The 22,835-nt window shown below is 39.8% G+C and overlaps 1 long non-coding RNA gene across 1 annotated transcript; it reads right to left on the bottom strand.

The window, feature by feature from the left end:
- Positions 1-2,615: 2,615 nt before the first annotated feature.
- On the bottom strand, positions 2,616-21,891 carry LOC120437545. The gene is made up of 3 exons (XR_005611218.1): positions 21,688-21,891; positions 3,944-4,303; positions 2,616-3,708 (listed from the first exon to the last, which is right to left on the bottom strand). It is a non-coding gene; the product is annotated as an uncharacterized LOC120437545 (long non-coding RNA).
- Positions 21,892-22,835: the final 944 nt, after the last annotated feature.

Here is a 22,835-nt window from a genome sequence, read left to right as displayed (position 1 = left end):
GTATTTTGAGTTGATTTTGGTCAATCGGGTGGGTTTTCCAGATTAGTGTTCTTGTTGTTTGCTTTTGTTTTGTGCGTGTTTATTTTATCTAACAATGGGACAAACTTAAAATGTCAAAAATCTGCTTTTCATAATATAAATGTCATTAAATAATTTTAGAAAGACTTCTATTTGACTCTTTACATTTAATGTTATAAAAAGATATATTTTATGTTTTAAATAATCTTAAACTGCTAGTCTGCAAAATGTGCAGCAATTTAATTTATTTATTCTCTTTAGCTGATAGTTTGTGGGGCCCAGTTAGACTTTTTAACTGCATCTCTACCAGTTTCTCTGCACTCCAGCATCTTCTGTGCCAAGTGAAGGGATTGTCCTTAAGGCAGGAGAAATTATTTCCACAAAAAGGAACAGGTTCGGACATCGCACAGTGGAACAAATTTTCTTCTTAAATACAAATGAAAAAAGGGTTACCTTAAATGCATCATATTTTTAATTTGCAAGTTCATAAGCATTTTCCTTTTCCAATTCACAATCAAGTCTACCCCCAGGTCAACAATATGTATAGGAAAATTTCCCTAATGTAATTTTATTCATAAAAATACCCGTCTAGCGATTAACTGCATAAATATATGTAATTATATGTATGTTATATGTAACGTGGTATTTTTCAATTATTGTATTTAGCAACATCAAGAAGTCACAAGCAAAGAAAGATCACACCATGGAACATGTTTAAACAAGGGAAGTTTACTGGTCAAAATGATTTATTAAAGAAATAAACAACATTTTTGTCACCCCCAAAAATACACGTTTAAAGCAACACAACGGTGGCCCAATATCAGACAGGACACCGCTCTGTAGAGTGAGCAATCATTATGAAGCAGTCAGTTTTATTTTGTGGATTCAAGCTGCTCTTCATATTTTTGGCCACCAGATGTCACCAGAGAGGACTGTGTTGAAAAGCTTCGAGTAATGAACCCTTTTTCAAAACAAGCTTCAGTGCTTCAGAAAGCTTCATTTGGCCATCACTACTGTCTGGTGTGTTCTTTGGACTTCATGGTGTTGTTGCTCCCAATATTCTCTTAGACAACCTCTGAGGCCGTCACAGAGCAGCTGTATTTGTACTGACATTAGATTACACACAGGTGCACTCTATTTAGTCATTAGCACTCATCAGGCAATGTCTATGGACAACTGACTGCACTTAGACCAAAGGGGCTGAATAATTACGCACACCCCACTTTACAGTTATTTATTTGTAAAAAATATTTGGAATCATGTATGATTTTTGTTCCACTTCTCAGGTGTACACCACTTTGTATTGGTCTTTCACGTGGAAATCCAATAAAATTGATTCATATTTGTGGCTGTAATGTGACAAAATGTGGGAAAGTTCAAGGGGGCCGAATACTTTTGCAAGCCACTGTATGTCCTGGAAATGAGAGCTACATTTTGAAGTTTGTCTCAGTTCCTATCTGGAAGAGAGAGGAAGCTGCACAAGGATCTATGATTAAGGATGTGTGCTTTTTAAGAGAACAAAAGGAGATGTAAAGAAAAGCTGAGTCTGTACAAACTCTGAAATGACAGGAAGTATGTCTGTATGATGTACCCGAACATTTCATGTGCAGCTTGCTAACAAAGCTGGCGCTGAACATGTGTAAAAACAACATAAAATTCAGAAATTTAGCGATTCGAACTTGATGTGTAACTAACATATAAACCGAAGATGTTGAATTTTTGAAGATAGTTAAATGATGAAGTTAAATAATTTCAGAGTGATGAACAGAGCTAGCAATACTAGCGGATGAATGAGCACTTAACCCACACTTCAAAATTTAGCCACTTCTGGCTCTAAAAACAACAAACTTAGAGGTACAAACTGTTCTATCATTGAGTTTTGGAGGCTCCTGACACCTTCCCCACCACGTGATCAGTGACAATCAGTGATTTGATTATGAGGTCAGAGACTGACAAATCCACTCTTTGGTTAACAGGAACTACTCTGAATATGTACAACAAATATAAAAGTGAAAGCCATTTTGTGTAGTTGGAGTGCTTTCTTTGGCCCCACCTATGAGAGAGTATTAGGGCCACATTAAGAAAATATTATTGATCATTTTAAGATTAAAGTCAAAATGTGAATATTACAGATGTTGTTTCAAGACAAACTGCTACGATTGCCATACCCTCTGAGTTAGTGAAATCGCATTTCAGAATCAGTTTTACTCAAAATAAAGGAAATGGTCTCTCTTTTGCATAAACACAGTGTGGTGATCAGTATAGAGACTTTGAAAAGATGATGTTGAAAGATATATGTGGCCAGATGGCCATTTGTACAAACTGAAATGACTGGCAGTGGACAGATAAAAGCGTGGGGAAGGTTACACCCTCGTGTGATTAAGAGGATGTATGTTGTATCACAAGATGACTGATTCATTTGTTTCACTAAGTCATCGGAACAGTGCATTTTGAAGAGGTTGTAGCATCTGTGGAAGTTTGTCAATTTCAAGAAAAAAGTTAAAATTCACAGTCTTTTATTTTTTCTTATTGTGGCCCTAAAACTCCTTCATACCCTTTCCTCTGTTCTCCATTGAAGTCACATTCTAGTTCAGGAGTAACATCATTTAATTTTATTCAGAGCACATCAATACAGCTTTCCACTAAATGTTTTATGTTGCACTAAAAAGAAAAAAATAAATGATTTTATTTGTCTATCTGCTGCAGGTGCATTAGTAATGAACACACATGAAGTATAAAAAATACATAAAAGAAAATATGTAACCAGCCCCATCAGAAAGTAAGTATAAGTATACTGTAACAGTGATCAATACATGAGGATCGGGTTGATCTTACAAACAGCTGAACCTGACGATGAAACACAATGATTCTGATTCTGTAACATACAAGACACTGAATAAATGAATACTGGGGGAAACAAACAGTAGAAAACAGAAAATATTGAACGAACTCATGTTCACCCCTCTGTTATTTCAGCCCAAGCACAACTTATTTATCAAACTATCATCCATCCTAGGAAATCTCTTCAGAAACGTGTGACTCTTCTGGTTTTCTACTTGGATGTTATTGTTTTAGTTTCTTCAGTCACACATTATCCTTCTGTTTGTTTTAGGAATGCAGCCTTATCTGACTGTGTGAATCGCTGAGCCATTTCCATGCTGTAGATCATCAGAAGGCTGGTATGAATGCTGACTCTGTTTCGGTTACTTATATTTTCTGTATATCAAAAAACCAACAGCAGCAGCAAGAAGCACAGCAGGAACTACCAGACCAGCGATCAGTCCAACAGGTCCATCCTTTTTCCCTCCATCCTCTGTGTCTTACTTATCAAACCATCGTTCATTCTGTGAAAATTCTTTGAAAATATGCAGCTCTTCTTGTTTCATACTTGAACGCTATTGTTTTAGTTTCTTCAGTCAGATCGTCTCCTGCTTTTTGGGTTTCTTTCCCAGTGTCACCATGCAAGAATCTTTCAAACAGTTTGCTGTTCAGCTGGAGGCTGGTATGAATCCTGATTCTGTTGTTGTTTATGTTTTCTGTAGATCACAAAAACAACAGCAGCAGCAACAAGAAGCCCGGTGAGAACTGAGAGACCGACAATCAGCCAAACAGATCCATTCAGATTCTGCTCGCCTTCCTTCCTCCTTCCATCTTTGTCTCCTCCATCCTCTGTGTCTCCTCCTGTCTGACCTGCAGGTGAGAAACAGGTGTGAGGTGTCAGCTGTCAGGTAGGTGATGAGTGAAGAACAGAACAGAATCCATTTCCTCTTCAAACTGCTGTCAGACATTATCTACTGCACTCTGATCACATCACTCAGACCAGCTGCTTTCTACAAAGTCTCATCAACATCTTTAGAAACAAACATCAACAACCAGGAAGCAGCTTCACCTCTGATCACACACACACTCAACTCTACTCACTCACCTGGAGGATCAACAACACTCAGGGTGATGATGCTGATGGGGTTTCCACTTAAAATTGCTCTCTTTCTACGGTTTGTTCCTGTCTTGACACGACACTCGTATGTTCCATTATCATTAGTCGTCACATTCTTCAGAATCAAAGACGCGTCTCCATCCTTCATCTGTCTGTCCTGCAGATCCACCCGGTTCTTAAAAGATGGATGCTGGTTTTCTGGATCAAATTTCTTACTTCTGTAAAATAGTACATATTCATCTCTCAGGTCAGCTCTGCTCCACTCTACACCTAAGATGATGTTGTTGTTTGGAGCTCGACATGTCAGAGTGACGTCCTGTCCAGAGTCAGCTGTGATGATTTTCTGGTCTGAAAGAAGAAACAACACAGAGCACAGAGGTTAAAGGTCAAAGTAATTAACCAAACAGCCAATTTTAACTTATTTATTTGCTTAGTGCAGCCTGTTGCAGGAACTCTTTTTGTTTCTATGTTTAGATTTTACTTAATCACTTGCTCATTCTTAATTACTGATGACTTCATTATTACTTTAAAGATTTTGTTCATTATGTGTTTTTAGTTTTTGGCTAATGAATTGTTTAAATATTACACATCGTTTAGACTGAGAACGCTGTGTGCGCCAGTGACACTGAACTAAATGAGAGCTGTTATCACTTACAGGAGAAGATAAAGGTGCTGCAGAGCTACAGTAACTGAAACCTAAGAGGAGGAAAAAACTGTTTGTTCTCATTAAAGCAAAAAATGCTGCTAGCACATTTAGTGTCACTGCACACCCACCCTCAGCAGATCTAACTTTAATTCTATTCCTGCTGACACTAAAGTGTATTTTCCGGTTTGGTTTTTGTGTTTTTTCTCTCATTTTTATAGTTTGGAGCATTTTTCTAAAATCCAGAATCTCCTATATCCATAGCAGTTACTTATCACCTTCAGCAGAAACCTCAGAGGGTTAAAGCAGTGCTGTTTGTTCCACTTTTTACAATAACCAAAGAGCTCATTGTGTATAACAGCAGCTGTTTTTCAAATATACTGCTCAAAGATATTAAAGGAAATATTTTAAAACACATCAGATCTCAGTGAGGAAAAAACAAAGCTGACATCTACACTGATATGCTTTGGGTAAAGTGTTAAGAACAAAATGATGGAGAGTTATTAACCTACACAGGGAAGAAGTTAAAAAAGAAAACCCCCAAAATTAATTGTATGAACTCAAAATGGTGCTCAGTAGTTTGTATGACCTCCACATGTTTGTATCGATCTCTGACAACATCGGGGCATGCTTCTAATGATTGTGTCCTGGTGAAATTCTTTCCATATGGGTTGTTATAGGTCAGGGGATGAAGCTTGTCATCTAATTGGAAGGTTGTTGGTTCGATCCCTGGCTGCTCTAGTGGGCATGCAAATGTGAATGGATGAATGAGGCATGTTGTGTAAAATGGCTTGAGTCCTCAGAGTAGAAAGGCACTAAACAAGAAACACTCGATTTACCATATCCAACACTGAGCTCCTGCAAAGTCAGATGGAGTGAAAGATAATGTCCCAGAGCTGTTCTGCTGGATTAAGCAGGAAGGCGTGGGGCCAGTATAAATTCTTTCATCCTCCTCCAGCAGCTGCCTGCATACTCTCACCACATGAGGCATTGTTGTGCACCAGGACAAACCCAGGGACCCACTGCACCAGTGTAGGGTCTACAGTGAGTCCAAGAATTCCTCTTGATACCTAACGCCAGTCAGGGTGCTGCTGAATAACCTGCAGAGGTCTGTGCATCCGTCAGTGGATATGATCTCCATGACCATCACTCACACAACACCAAACCAGCCATGCTGAACTATAAATAATGTTCTCTACAGATTCTGCAGACCTTTTTACATCCGTCTCATGTGCACTGACAGGGGCCAAGTGTCAGAGCAGCAAATTAACACAAAAAATTTTAGCTTAAAATGATTGAGGGTTTGTCAATCATTTTAAGCTAAAAATGATTGACAAACCCTGTTACTTAACAAACCAGATCAAAACCGCAGATGTTTCACAAATCACAGAGCAATAGAAACACATGTGCTGATAATAAGTGAACATAATGTGTGAGAGAAAGCAGCCTCTCATTATAAGACACTGTGAGTCTCTGCATGCTGCCTTTATGGAGCTACAGCTGTTTATATACGCTGAACAAAAAGCTTTGTAGCTGTATACTGACTCCTGACACTGCAACACATCACACTGACACACACTGTGTAAATGTCCCTGCTCTGACTTAGCCTTGGGATGTCTAAACACAATGCCAAGCATGCCCAATGGAACTTTATACTGGTGGTCAGCAGCACTCTGACACGGCCACAGTGTCATTGTTGTAACAAAGGTTTTTGTGATTGAGTTGCATGTTAATAAATCTGTAAATGTTATATGTTTGCCAGTTTAAGTATCAAGATGCTGGTTATAACTGGTTGCAAATGTTAAGATTAAATATCTCTTTAATTGATTATTCATAGAACTCCTGATATTATGTCAGTAAGATTGCTTTTGTGGTTTATTTTAGTAGCATCAAGCTGTAAAAACAATAAGTTAAATGCCTGTTCTACTCTGTAGCTGTTGGTAGTTTTGCCAGAGTTGTGCGCTACTATTGGAAAACTTGCAAACCACACAAAATGGAGGCAAATGTATGGTCTACAGCGCCCTCTTGTGGACAGATTGTGAAATATTGCTTGTGCAGCATATACTACCCCAGCAGAAGGTCACATTATTATCCATCCAATAATATTTCATTCAATAATCAATATTTATTTTTTCCAGGAACCCACACTCACTATGGAACGCCAGGACTGCCATAATGAATTACTTAAATACACCATTAAATAATTAATTAAATGTGTCAATAATTAATTAAAATTGGAATTAATTAATTAAATAAATAGTTATGACACATGTAATTAATTAATTATTGACACATGTAATTAATTAATTATTGACACATTTAATTAATTAATTATTGACACATTTAATTAATTAATTATTGACACATTTAATTAATTATTTATGTATTTCACATTTTAATTAATTATTGACACATTTAATTAATTATTTAATGATATATTTATTTATTTCATTTTGGCAGTCCTGGCGCCTGGCTCTCACCATGAAATAATTTTATCTGTCAGCCTCACCCATCAAACTCAGGGGCGGGTTAACGCTGATCGACTCAAAGCCATTGCTTTGGCCTGGTGGCCATTGTTTATAGCCCACAACAACCGGCAGAACTGAACTTTGAAAACCCTGTTTGTTTGTCACCAAATACAGTTTTAATATTTTTTAGCCGAGAATGTAGTGGTTTAATCTTCATATGTGTGGTCGGTTTGTCAAAATACAGCCTCTTTGCAAAAGTGCTTGATGATTTCGGAGATGTCTGCCCAGTCTCGCGGCAAAGCGTGGGATAGACCCGCTCGCCTCATAAAGCAATCGAGCTGTTGTTACCGCCGACAAAGCGCAGGCCCCGCACACAGCTGTAATAATCCCCGCTGACACGGACTTCTTTTACGGAGGTTATATTTATCGGGGTTTTATTTCCTGATGTTCTTATGTGTCCTACGTGTTTCAGTCGCCAATTCTGAAGTATAACTAACATTAAAAACATGTTTAAGGAGGAGAGAGAGCAAATAAACTCGATTAACAGCTGACCTTTGGGTTTTTGTTCAGTAATCTGCGTGACCTGCGTATAAACGCATAAGAGAGATAACGTTGGTGTTTCCGTCATGTAGTAACTGCTGGCTTTAACTGTACAAAGGTTGTTCGACACTATGAAACACATACAGACTTCATGATGTTCGGCTAATATTTTTATTGTGAATATTTATCATGCATCTCTCCACGATATCTTCAGCTCTCTGAGTTAACCCAGAGTTTCCCAGCTGACTATCTGTCATCTACGAATATGTCACGGGTCATATCAATATGATTTTACAGAAAAGCATCCTTATTACTGCCAACTATTCCAGAGACGTGGAAATCTACAGCATAAAGAACACAAAAATATAGCAGTCTAACGCAACACTGTAACAGAGATGAACCGTCAGTTTGTCGCAGATCAAAGCTGAACGTGATTGGTTGAACAGGTGTTCGTGATCTGTGTTTTCTGCATTTTCATCAGTGTAAGACTCAGCAGCAGATTAGAATAACAGTTATACATTTAATAAATTACCAAATGAATCCACGCAAGAAACCAGCAAACCTGTTCCGACAGTTTGAGTTTGTATTCCCTCAGCTGCAGACTCGCTGCTGTTTAAATGTTTGAGAGGAAGGTTCGATATAAAGCAAACATCAAACACAGACTCAGTCTGCGTTCACATTTGATATGAGGCCAGCACGTAAAGTTTTAAGATCATACATGTAAAATTGTTGTCCAGCCGCTCCGAGTTAACTGAAGTTAACTTGGATAAATTATAGTTAAGGAGTATCACAGATAACACCCACGTGAGCTGTGTGACTGTTCACCACTGCACTGAAATCAGTAGGCTATTACTGAAATACACGTGCTATTTCATATAAATAGGGAGGTCCTACTAACATGTTTAGTTTTAAAGGACACCTTCCTGCCTTTAGTCTCATTCATGAGCAGTATTAGTTTTCTTTTAACATCCAGAAGTCTGCACGATGTGTTTCATAGTTTGTAACAAACCTGACAGTTAAACATAACATGACAGAAAAAGCAAAAAAATAAATAAATGAATAAAAAGAGAGAGAGAGAGAGAAATCACACAAATTATATGTTAACCTCATTTATTTTTAGTTAAGTAAACTCTAAAAATTCTAACAGATAGCTGGTGCTTAGAATACAGTTGAATAACTTTTAAAAAACAGATGATATAATATTTCTGTCCAGGTTGCAGTCTGCATTATGAACATGTATTTGGAAACTCTGCTCCTCTCGGTGGAAATGCGCCTTCTCTTTCCTCTTTGTATAAACACATTTTAAAAGTAAGTTTAATCTCAAAATTCACTGTTAAATCCGAAACACACCAGATAAAGAAAAGCGAATAGTTCAGTCTAACACATGTGCCAGTGAACCATTAAACGTCTGTAAAACTCTGCAGTTATGAAACGTAACTTTAACGTCAGCCAAACTGATTTGCTCAGTTGTAAATAAAACAGCGAAGTAAACGTGACCCGACAGACAAAACCTGAGTGAATTAAGTCCAGCGTTTAACCACTGAGAGCTAAAACTCAGGTGAGGTTTCAAAGCTGTGTGCGGTGTTTGGACATCAGCCGCTGATAAAGTGGCTTCGCCTATAAAGTGCTCTGTAAGGAAACAGCAACTCTGTGCTCGGGAGAAATACTATATTTACTTATCTTATGCAGAAAAATGCGCTGACATTGCGTTATATCGAGCACCGGCTGCCCAGTTAAACTGTGACTATCACCAGGTAACGTGGGCGTGTTTCTTGAATTAGCAGCAGGTGTTAAACAGCTGACAGGTGAGGAGGACGCATGCAGGTAAACTGAGGGTCTGTTGAGCTGATCGCTGGTGTCCTGAGAAAAATGTCAGCTCATTCTTTATGTTACCGAAGCACAGACACACAAGACCAGGCGGAAAGAGACGATCGTTTGGTGTAAATGAGAATCTGCTAATGCAACATGTGGAACACCGAGAGTGGAATATGTAAACAAACCGGTTGATGTAACCCCCTCGGTGCACTCTGCATGCTGACTGTTAGCAGAGCAGTGAAATCTCTGAAAACATCTGAGCACTTTTGCAAACATGTTCTATGTTGACAACCTGACCAGACGTGAAGATTACGGCGCGACATTCGCGGCTAAAACACTGTTAAAAGTGTAGCTGGTGACAGAAAAACGGGGTATTTTTAAACTACACCACCACCATTGCTGCCTGTGATTTGAAATGCATTCTGGGATACCTGGCTGCCTCAAGTCTACAGAAGCAATCGATTATCGACCTGTTTTGACTTACTTTGCACGGCAACCAATCAAATGTTAGAGAAGCTGCATGGGCAGCGTTAACCCCGCCCCCTGAGTTTGATGGGTGAGGCTGACAGATAAAATTAATTCATGATGAGAGCCAGGCGCCAGGACTGCCAAAATGAAATAAATAAATATATCATTAAATAATTAATTACATGTGTCATAACTATTTATTTAATTAATTAATTCCAATTTTAATTAATTATTGCCACATTTAATTAATTACTTTAATGGTGTATTTAAGTAATTCATTATGGCAGTCCTGGCGTTCCATAACTCACAAGCTACAACATATTGTGTTTAGTCATGACTGGATTAAGACTGGATTAAAACAGTGTTTAAGGTGTCTATGGGACTTTTTAAAGACAATTACCCAAATTCTTAGGTAGCTGCAGTGTTTCTCACAGAAGACTTGTAAACACCAGCGTTTCAATGCAGTTTTCAGAAATGGTCCTTAAAGCCGGAGGTGCTTTGACTACACCCAGAGAGATTTATGATGTAACACATCTCCAGACACTTGGAGGACTTAGGCTACGTCGCTGCCTTTTTGTTTGAAAACGCATCATTTTCTTTCTGTTTTGGCCTCCCGTCCACACTGAGATGGCGTTTTCGTTGATGTAAAACACAGCATTTTCAGAATGCTCTCGAAAACGCATACATTTGAAAGCTGTGCTTTCACTTCGCAGTGTGGACACTAAAAACGGAGACTTTCTAAAACGATGACGCATATTAGTCATATGATGCAGTCATGTGACCAATTAAACTAAGATAGCGGAGGGCATTATACAGCAGTTGTTTTGTTTGCTCTGAATGTTGACAGCCCTATTAAAGATTAATATCAGTTTGTACATGCGCCAGATAGCTTTTCTTCAAATTCTTTAATTCTCACTCGCTTTTGCAATTTTGTAATTTTGCGTTACTCTCAGCAACAACTCCACCTCATTGTTAGTCCATTTGAAAAAGACTGTGTGCTTTTCTTCAACATCTTGCCGCAACGTTTCAAAGAGCCGGAAAGTAAATAAACGGCACGCATGTGCAGTGCTGGAAGGTAAGCATTTTTGGCCGTTTCAATGTGAACGCACACTCTGTGAAAACGACTGGAAACTCGGACGCGGAGCGTTTTCTGTCAAAAACGCCTTTTTCAAATCTATCCAGGCTAGTGTGGCACGGGTATTTTTGAAAACGGAGATTTTCCTCTTGTTTTTTTCTTTGATGAAGGAAAACGCTGCCAGGAACATGCCAAAGCAACAGTTGGCGATATATTCCTAACCGCGTAGAAATGTTGGCCAATCAGAAGTCTAGAAGCCTGGGTGGGAAAGAGTAAACAAAGATGGTGCATAGAAGCAGACCTGAGTCCTATGTGTGGAGGGACAGTAACTGTGTGTGTATATGTAAGCATTTAAACACTGCAGAGAGTAAAATTAACAGTAACAGTATTTTCTGTAAGTCCGCCCTTGTGATGTCAAAAAAGCCGCACACCTTTGACGCTTTCTCCGTTTTCCTTGTCCACACATAAACGCAAAAACTGAGTTTTTGAAAATCTCCACCCTGGCAGGAGTTTCTAACAATCTCTGCTTTCAGTGACCGAAAACACAGTTTACGTGTGGATGAAAGGTGCAAACGCATGGAAAAATCTGCGTTTTCAAAAATACCCGTGTACGTGTGGACATAGCCTTAAACTCACCTAACCTCCCTTGTCATTGTCTTGTAATCAGCACAATAAGGCAAACATCTCCACTGAGACTAATTAACGTAGTGACACCTATAGCCTGGGTAAAACCGCTAGATATCCTGTTGTCCAGATGATAGATGGGAGTGGCTGGATGCATGTTGGTAGACAAGAAACCAGAAGATGAAAGAGCTTGAAAGCTGATCTAATTTAAGTGGAAATGGACTAGGTCAAATTGAATTCATATCCACAGAGTGCTCACTTGTCCTACCCTTCATGCCACAAAGCTGCATTTTAGCCACATTACAGTAGTCTTCCTCAACTAGCGTGCAGTTACCTTGTTCTGGTTCCCAGTCCAACAACAGCTACAAGGGATTCACCTACATCTTATCATCAGGCTTTGCATGCAGCACAACAAGAACAGGAGGACTCTTCTGTATCAACTATATTAACTGCATCTGAAGCTGTGCCTTCAAAGCCCTCTGCAGCTACAATTCCTGTGGTCTTTACTCCTCTTTTATTAGTGCAGCCTGTTCCTCCTGCTTCACCGCAGCCTCCAGCTACTGCTATGACGCCTCAAAATGCCAATCTATAGAATGTATGTGGATAAGTGTCGCCACTCAAACAATATCGCTTCAAAATCGCTGATAAGGAGACAAAGTGAAAAGCCAAGAAGCCAAGACTTAAAGTGAACTCTTCAGATTTTGACAGTTTACTCCACTGTCACATCCACCTGTTCATTCTCCTGCACCATCATATGTACAGCACTCCTACCCAGCACCCTTTTCTGCCACTCCTTGCCTTCTCTCATCTAACAAGTATGATGGAAATGATAATTGCTTCATCATATGTCAGCCAAATTCCTGCGGTCATTTTGACAGAGGATTTAAGTCGGTTCTATCCTGCAGTGTTCCAACAAGTCTTCACACACTAAGCTGGTTTTATTGTCCCACAAATCTGTCCATTCACTTTTTGGTTGAGGAGGGTCACCCGCCCCAGATGTACTCAGGTGCGGTTCTACAAGATCCTGACTGTACGTCATTAGAAGCCAGATGACGTTGGCCCTTTCTGAATGTTCATTGGTTGGCAGGTGAAAAGGAACAGAAAGTGATAGCAGAGTTTACAAAGAACAAGAGAACCTAAAAAACCTCAAAGATCATAAACTAAAGCACGAAAAGCACAGACAGTGACTGTAGTGATACTTGTCTTTGTTTTTAACACTCGGGAGCTTTTGGTATGTTAGCACTTCGCTCTGCTCCCCGGTGGGCTGACAGACCACCAACAACACGAGCAACAGACGCCACAGACCGATTAAAGCACAGAATCTTTGCACTGCCACTATTTCAACAACAGATCTTACTTTAGGCAGAAGGACAGTCCCCACAGTGGTACAGATAGCAAACATGCTAACTCTACGATAAAACAAGTACAGACTCCACCCAGCCTCGTGATGCATTCACGGACACAAACAAATGGAATCGACATGAAAAAAAAATTTGTTAAGTATCAGCACCACGTAAACGACAAAGATACCATTTTTGCCGTTTTATCTCAGAGTGGAAAATTTTGGTTTATTAACCTCACCTGCCGAGACAAACACGAAGATGCCAAAAAACAGCAAAGTGGAGCCGAGTGACGCAGTTACAGCAGACATTTCCGTGTTCTTCTTTCTGATGATCTGACAACAAGTTTGTTCTAAATGTCCTAGTCTGATGGTATTTTCATCGGATAACAGACTACGACTTTTAAAAAGTAACTACGGGAGATTCAATTTAAAGTTTAAGCAAGACAAAGAATATTTGAGCTTCAACCGATCGTTTCAACTTCACACTTGCATTCAGTTCTCTTAAGGTAGTCGCATTTGAGTGACGTCAGGTTCGCTGAGCTATACGATTAAAACGTGAGTCATAAGAAAAGTGGGGAAAACTGAAACAGCTCTGAGTGTTTCTTGAATGATCTCCGTAACCGCTCTCATCCATAAACAATCAGCTCCATGCTAGAGACCAAAGGACTTTAAAATTGTTCCACTGTACAACAATGTAAATATATAAAAATGAAGCCCTCAAACACTTTCCTGATTGGCGTCCTGTCTAACGTCTTAATAAGGACTAGAAAGTTTCTACCAAATATTTGCTTATACAATTAAGGTAGCTTTAGCTTTCGTCACTGATGAGACACAAACAGAGGAACTGGTATATCTCTGATCATATAAGAATAGTATTAGACCTTATTGATTATTTACTTCTCATTTGATTTGTTCAGATTTCTACAAAACTTTTGATTCCATCAAACAAACAAAACAATTCTGCACTTGATAGGTTTAGCTTTGGGGCGTTGCTTCTGTAACAATATCAAGAAATGTACACAAATGCGAATTGCTTTACAAAACTGAAGTCTTTATTTTCTAAAGCATTAGATTCCACTAAATGTGAACAAAACTTTTAAAGACTCCATCAACCATGAAACTGTGAAAATAACTCAATTTCTTAAATAAAATCTGCACTGTTTATTTACGATGCAATTTGTTATTTGTAAAATGTCAAAATTTTAGTAATTATTTTTATTTTTATCTTAACCTTGTTTTTATCTTACTTCCCTATATTGTGAAATTATAAAGAGCACCACTACGAATCCCTTTCCAATATTCTAAATGTTATTTATAATGTCCATCCATCCATCCATTTTCCTCCGGGTCGCGGGGGCAGCACCCCAAGCAGAGAAGCCCAGACCTCCCTCTCCCCAGCCACCTCCTCCAGCTTATCTGGGGGAACACCAAGGCATTCCCAGGCCAGCCGAAAGATATAATCTCTCCAGCGTGTCTGCCCTGGGGCGTCCTCCTGGTGGGACATGCCTGGAAAACCTCTACCAGGAAGCACCCACCACAACTGGCTCCTTTCGATGCGGAAGAGCAGCGGCTCTACTTTGAGTCCCTCGCGAATGGCTGAACTTCTCACCTATCTCTAAGGGAGAGGTCAGCCACCCTTTAGAGGAAGCTCATTTCTGCCGCTTGTATTCGCGATCTCGTTCTTTCGGTCACTACCCACAGCTCGTGATCATAGGTGAGGATAAGGGCGTAGATCGACCGCTAAATACAGGCCATTTAAATTGAGAGCTTCGCTTTTACGCTCAGCTCTCTTCACCACAACAGACCAGTACAGCGTCCGCATCACTGCAGCCACTGCACCAATCCGTCTGTTGGTCTCCCTTCTCCAATCGATCGTGAACAAGACCCCAAGATACTTAAACTCCTCCACTTGCGGCAGGGCCTGGTCCCTGACCTGGAGTGGGCACTCTGCCCTTTTCCGGCTGAGGACAATGGCCTCAGATTTGGAGGTGCTGATTCTCATTCCCACCGCTTCACACTCGGCTGCGAACCGTTTCAAGGCGAGCTGGAGGCCATCACTTGACGAAGCCAGCAGGACCACGTCATCTGCGAAAAGCAGAAATGAGATCCTGAGACCACCAATGTGATCTCACAGCGTGCCATCACTAATGAGGTGGGACGCAGTAAGTAAGTCATTTGGAATTTCTTGATTGATCCTGAGGGTTATGGAACAAAAAAGTCAAGTGGAAGACACCCCCCAAACTTCACCAGAATTGAGCCGGAGGATCCAGTTGGCTGTCTGTCATGACACTGGACAATCCTCAACCAAAATGAAGTCCGTTACTGGTGCCGACTGCAGCCTCATAACCCTCAGACAGCATCTGAGACTGAAGAGCTTCAAAACCAAAACATCTTCAAAGGCCTCGTCTCTTTGAACACCACAGAACTGACCGTTTGGGTTTAGCAAGAGAGCACCAAACATGGAACACTGAAAAGTGGACGAGAGTTTTATTCTCTCATGAGAAAAAATGTAATCTTGATGGTTCTGATGGTTTCCAATGTTACTGGCATGACAGTACCTGCCACAATGGAAGAGAAACCATAATGGTCTGGGGTCCTTTTTCCTTCAGTGGAACAATGAAGCTTCAGGAGGTGCGAGGTGTCAAACGGCTGCTGGCTATGTCCAGATGTTGCAGAGAGCATCTCTCATGACTGAGGGCCCTCGTCTGTGTTGTAACAACTGTTTTTTTGTTTGTTTGTTTGTTTGTTTTACAGGACAACGCTACAGTACACAATGCCCGCAGGACAAGGGATTTCTTCTAGGTGAATAAAATCACTCTTTTGGAGCATCCTGCCTTGATCTAAATAAAATTGACAACCTTTTGGGATTTATTACGTGTCTGCAAATATTTTCTGGAGAGCTGTTTTTTTATGGAAATGCTAGATCTGTGACATTGTTTCCCACAGCTACATCTTAGCGATATTTCCATGCTCTCTGTCTTCACTGGTGAAGACAGAGAGCCATGGTGGTCACCTGTTGGTGGTCACCTGTTGAGTCTCTGTTGAGTCTCTGGAGGGGCCTGCATCCTCAAACAATATAAGTAAAATCACTGAAGGGTTTTAAGGACCACTTTGGTCTCGCAGCCAGGCCAACAAAGGGTTTCCGTCAGAGTCCTTACTGTATTGGCCTCCTTGCTGGCCTCTGACTAAGCCTCCTGAACTACCCTATCATCACCACCAAAGCCGGTCTGTAGACGATCTGTTTCTGCTGCTGATCAGATGGCCAGCCCTCATAGTTTCTCCATCTATACTCCTGGCTAGCCACCTCAGTAGCTGGCCATCACTGGGGCTGATACTCAGGCTTGCAGGGTTTTCAGTATTTTGGATTCTGTTCACCCTTCCTCAGTTGCAGGTTTTCTGGATTTCTTCATTTTGTTTTTGGATTATTCTGGATTATTCACATTTCAATTTAATTTTCAGTTTAATGTTAAATGTAAATATTTATCTTGATTTCAAGGAACTCGTGTATACTGTGTGTTATGCAGCTCTTTTACTTTTCTTCTACCAATGTTGCTGCGTTTCTTCACTTATAATTGTTGTTGTGGAGGAAACAAGCACTAACTGAAGCTCTAGTGTTTCATTGTAGATTCTATACAGTGTGACTTCTAAGCTCACTACATTGGTGTCATCAGTGGGATATGGAGTTGGTATCCATTTTAAAAGAAAAAGATCTGAGAGAAATCGAGGAACTTAACACCCATCGACAAGCCATTAATGGCATTTGAATAAACAAGAGTACAGACCTACCGCCAAGAACAGGTCGTCCAGGGGACCTGACACAACCCCACCTATTGGTTGGAGATAGACAGAATTGGTTGAGAATTCACCACTCTCCTTGGTCACAGGGAACCAGCTCACCCCTGGTGACAGCAGTTTCAGAGAGCAGCACACCCTCACCTATGGCAACTATGAGGGACAGTAAAACTTTTCCATAAACCCACTGTCAGAATCTTCCTGACAAGTTGTCATGAAACTGCCACATTGTGCCACAAGAGTGCCTGAAGTGCCATTACCTCTGGCAAGTAACAGTGACACTGGGGATACGTACCACAAGGGACCGTCACAATGCTCCTATGCCTCCTTGGAACAGGATCAGGTGGAATGACTTGGGTGGGCATACTTGGCCTATTCCCCCTTACCACTGACCAATGGAAAAGCTATGCCCTTTTCACCATGAAGAGCAAGGTGGGAAATAGCTGCACATAAGTGACACTGTGTTCCCTGAGTCACAGACCATGCAATAGGTTTAACATCGTATCAATGTCCACCTTTCTTGTGCCATTTGTGTAGCATTCAAGTGATGTGATAGCATTTTGTCCATGTTGCTATAATATGGTGGCACTCGATTTTGCTGGAAAAATTGAGTGCCACCATCGAGTTGAGGTAAACCATACCACATCGGGTCGTATCGAGCCAATCGGAGTCGGTACTAATGGAATAAGTGCCTGAGTGCACTGTTTGGAAGGTTTGGATATGACCTCTGTAGCCCAATAGACCTGGTATTTGGGCTTCTCCCTGAGACAGAGTTGTCCAGTGAACACAGAATGGACTACCTCCATAATCTCTGAGAACAGTTATGGGAGTTACATGAGATGACAGACAGGCCGTCTTTGATCCAGGCTCCTGGCTGAATTGAGTTATGAGACACGCTCCTGGAGAAGAGGCCATGCATCTAGACAGCAGGTGTGAGTCTATTGGCCAGAGAACAAGAATGGCCTTTCTCCCAAACTGATGAGTCAGTGGGTTGAACAATGCACTGTGCAGACTGTCAGACGTGGTTTACAGAGTGCAGCTGGTCAAATGGAATAGGGAGATGTGGATGTGCTCTAATCATCTTGCATCCTAACAGCCCTCGATGCCATCTGAGTTGGAGTGAGGGCAAGCTCCATCTCCAGACTCTGAGCACAACTTTCAAGATCTCTGAGGCTGAAATTACTTTGTTGTGGACAAGTGGGTTGCTTGGCACAGCTAACCACCTAGGTGGGAAGAAAACTTTGTTTCATTTTGATTCTAAGGAAAGTGTCTTTACTGTACATGTTATGGTTATGTTGCTCCTTTAGGTTGATCTTGCCAATTTTTCTGTGTTGTTTTGACTTAAAGTTGTTTTTGTGGTGGCACCTTGTTAGTGTGTCTTTAAATGTTGATCAAAGCGCTCCCCCTAGTGTGTTATTGGGGTCGCGGAACCTGAAGTTCTAGTTTCTCATTGTAAATTAATTGCTTTGGGATTCCTCAGCTCCCTTTGTTTTAAAGAACTACACTTAAGTGACAAAATGTGTTTATTGGTCCTCACTTCAAAATAAAATAAAAATTGAAACTAGTAACTTAATGATCTAATTAATGACTGAATCCTCAGCGTGTGTGTGTGTGTGTGTGTGTGTGTGTTGTACATTATCCATATTAAACTGGTTCAGCAGTGAGAAAAATGTGTGAATGAGATTTCCTGCTTTGTGTAAAGTTTGATAAACTCTAAAATTAAGGGCTACTTGAACATGGAGCTTCTTTTTTTATTTTATGTTGAATCATCTGTCTGTTCAATGCTTGTTATTAGAGCTAACATAGCTCTGGTTAGCATAGACTGGCTGACTGACTAATAGATCCAAATAGTAAAATCTTAAATTTATTGAACTTTGGGTTTTTTTCTCTCTCTTGAGGGTTTATTTTTATGTGAGTTTATAAGAAAGTTAGCTAATTTTCAATCTTTACTTTTTTTAAAAAAATTTAAAAGAAATATCTTAAGAGAAAAAACAAAGATTGTTTAATTCTAGTTTCATTTATTGTTTCATTTTTGGTGTTTATGTTTTCTCTTCTTGTGCAGTGACAGAAAAAAAGAATAAAGAAAGGACAAATGTGATGAAACTGAGCAGAAGAGAAGTGGAGTAATGTGTGACCAAGAGGAACCATTAAATGTTAACTTCCTGTCTTTTTGCTGGCAGTTAACACTACTGTGTCCCAAAACGTCGGCTGCATCCTTCGGAGGACCCGGCCTTCGCGGTCTACGTGGGCCGGGTCCTCAGACGGTCGGGTAGGCCGGAAGTAAACAGCTGTGAAATTGGACGGTCTAGCCTTCTGATTAACATCACCGCTGTCTCAGTGGAGTTTAATAAACTCGGCCGTCTGCTCCTTGCTATGTAAAATATAACAGGACACTGGCGAAAATTCTCGACCGTCTCACACTTCTGTTTAATCAGTTTTCTGTTTGACGTTTTGTCAGCTGTATAAAAACCAAGGAGGAACCCACTCGGGGGATTAATAAAGTTTTATTTTATCTAATCTAATCTAATAACTTTAATCTCAGCCAAACCGATTTACTCACGAACAAACAAAACACTGAAAAAGCCCAACAATAACATTTTTAGGTTGTCTCAGGTACTTATATACTACGTTTAACCCGAGTAGCGAAAGTCCGCGGCTTCAGTGACTCTCGAGCTCCCGGCTCGCTATCGAGCTGGTGGGTAGCAGGCGTCTCCGAAAACGTCGAAGCACCTTTCCAAATATGCGATATCTTGATAAACCGAGCAGATATTTGATGTTTACACAGCTACTTTCTCGCCTGAAAATATGTTAAAAGTTTATTTTGTGACCCAGAAAAATTAATAAGAGTAATTTTAAAACGTAGTACCGGCCGCCATTGCCGGGAACTAGAGTTTGGCTGGGCCGCGCTATGAATTCTGGGATATGGTGGGCCAAGAAGGATACGCCGAGCACTTGGGTTAGTGGCGGTGTTTTCCTGTTGAATGCTAATAAATGGCTATGCTCCCTGGCTATCTCTGCGGGAAGCAAGACCAAACGATACCTCTGTCTCCTCCTTGTCTGAGCTCGCCACAGTATTATATTGAGGTAACACTGCTACCATGAGGTTGGACTGAAACACTACATTGAATGATTCTAGCTGAACTACTAAAAAAATTCTCAGATTGAAAAGATGTTTGTGTACTATACACTATGGAGTAAAATATATACATTACCACATAGAGGACATTTAGTGAGGAAACACAAGCAGGACAACCAACCACAGGAAGTAAGAGAGGCAGACATATTATGTGACTCCTGCAAGCACTTCTCCTAAATCACATGACTGTAATCAGATTGATGTGATCTTCCTCTTTATACTGTGTCAGAGTCTGATAGTTTTTGGTTCTTCAGATGATAAAGCATATTGAATCCATTTAATATATATTTTTTTTCAGTCAACAGTAAATCAAATGTTTTACACTCCACATGACATTCATCCGTAACCAGTAAAGTGAAGCTTTAATCCTGGTCCAGATGGATTAACATTAACAGTCTGTTAATCCACTGAAGCTCACAGACTTTAGTCAACCTGTCAGATTACCTAAGACTGAAATATGTCATTTTAAACACTTACTGTTCCTCTGAAGGATCTCTGAAACCCTCCAACACTAGTCTGATCATCAGGATGAAAAAAAAAAAGGATTCACATTAATCAATCGATCCATTTTCTTCTGTTTATATGGGACCTGGGGGCAGCAGCCTAAGCAGAGAAGCCCAGTTCTCCCTCTCCCTGCTGACAAAAGATATAATCTCTCCAGCGTGTCCTGGGTCTGCTGCGTGGCCTCATTCCAGTGAGATATCCAAAGAACATCTCACCCAGGACGTGTCCAAGAGGAATCCTAGTCAGATGCCCAAACCACCTCAACTGGCTCTTTTTGATATGGAGGAGCAGCATCTCTATTCTGAGCCTCTCCCGGATGGCTCAACTCCTCACCCCATCTCTGACAGATATGGTTTACAAAAGTAAATGTTTCCAAATAAAACTGTAAAGGTGATCTGTAACAAGTGTCCTCTGTACCAAACTGACTGAACTGACCAGTAAACTGCTGTTTTAAACAGACACACCCAGATCTGTGACCTTGCCACAGAGAAACCACTGTACGCTCAGATATTTGATTAACAAATTTCAAAAATGCAAACTAAGGTGTGACCATAACAGGAAGTGGACTTGTTTCACTGACATAGGTAGATGTGGAGACAACTTCCACTGCACTCTGTGAATTTACATCAACTTGTTCTAATGAATAACAATAAAACCCCATGTTAACATGCTTAGGCTCACATAAAATATACACAATGTATATTTAATTGTACAAAACTCAAAAACCTCATATGAGAATTAAGGTTTCTGTCTGGGCAGTATTTACTTTTATGGGAGCAAAATTATATATTTTTATATATTCCTTTAGTTTTCTTTGTTCTGGTTAAATGTACAGAAATTTGTAGTGCAACAAGAATCAGATAAGAGCGGCATGACAGATGTTTACTTTGATGAGACAAACAGTATTTAGAAGTAGGTAATGGATAATAGGTATTGATGTGTATAGAACTGGAGACGAGCAAGTTAAGCATATTATATATAATATTATATTACAGCATATGTCGAACTAATGTTATCTTATAATACTATGAGCCAGGATAATTTCCTGAATGTGAATGCAAACAATTTATTCAAAGTTTAAAAGATAAAATAAATTTTAGGAAAAGCTCAGAGGTCCAAAGTAACATGATATATAGAATCCCAGATATTACTCCCTACTAGACATGCTAGTGTTACTAAACACATAACCTCCTTGGCGAAGGTAACAACAACAATAGATGGAGAAAAAATTGTTCATAAATGTAAGAAAACAAAACAAAAGATAAGATAAGATAAGATATACCTTTATTAGTCCCACAAGGGGAACTGTGATCAAAGCCACTTACTTTATTCTGTTCTTGTCTCCATCTGGTAGTTTTTCTCAGCATAACGTCATCAGCTCATAACCACAATCATGTCAGGAAACATCTTCAGGGTTGAAAAACAGATTTAAATCAGAAAAAAAGTTACAATTAATTTAAAAACAAAATTAATCAGTTTTACACTGCCCACTCCAGCTGTCAGTGTCTACAGACAAAACTTTGCCAAGTCTGTGGACATCTGTGAATACAGAAACAGAAACAAGTAGTGGCTGCAAAGTGCTTTCTCAGTAAACTGAATGCTGACTACGTGGGATAACTGCTCAAGCAAGTTACAGCAAAGATCTATTCTTCCTGAAAACAATAAAACAATAACACATGGATCTGATAGTGTTTACTCTGAAAACATCTGGAGGAATCTTTAAAGTCAGCTTTGAGTTTGTGGAGAAGTGAGTCTCAGAAAGACGTGAAAATCCTTCATGAAGTCGTCACCTCAGAATGATCTGACAGTTAGATCAATAATTTACTGATCACAATCATCCGATCATCAGCAGCAATGAGTATGTGTGTGTTTGCATGTGTGTGTGTGTGTGTGTGTGTGTTTGTGTGTTCATCAGTATCCTGTCAAACTGGTTTAGCGAGTATTATTGGTACAGATGGACTCTGTGTGAGTTGATTTCCTGCTAGTGTGTACAGTTTACGTACATTTATCATCTCTAAAACAAGCTCTACCTAAACATGGAGCTATTTTTAAAAATGTTTCTGTCGCTTTGTTATCATCTCTCTGTTTGTGAAGTGGTTTCAAAGATTCTTGATATTGTGTGTACCAGATCGACAGTAAACACTTTGGAATTAGTGACTGGAAATAAAACAGGAACAGTGTTTCAGGGGATTTTAGCAAATCTGTATTTCTTTAAAATGAACAAATACATAACCATAAAACATTTGAGCTTTGATATATTCTAATTACTTAAAACCAACAAAGAGCTTTGATTTCCTACGTGTGAGATTTGTTGTAAAGGGCAAAAGAAAACTTCAGATTTCTTTGAGTCCATCAAAAAGTGCAAAGCTGAGCAGACAGCTGCACCTACATAATAATATGTAAGTAACTGTGTAAACATTTGCTGCATTATTCTGCAGTTCAAGTCTAAATACTAAAACTGAAAATATTTTAA

The sequence above is a fragment of the Oreochromis aureus genome, linkage group 3 (genome assembly GCF_013358895.1).
Source record: "Oreochromis aureus strain Israel breed Guangdong linkage group 3, ZZ_aureus, whole genome shotgun sequence".
Taxonomy (NCBI): Eukaryota; Metazoa; Chordata; class Actinopteri; order Cichliformes; family Cichlidae; genus Oreochromis; species Oreochromis aureus.
This window is presented reverse-complemented; position numbering and strand designations above follow the sequence as displayed.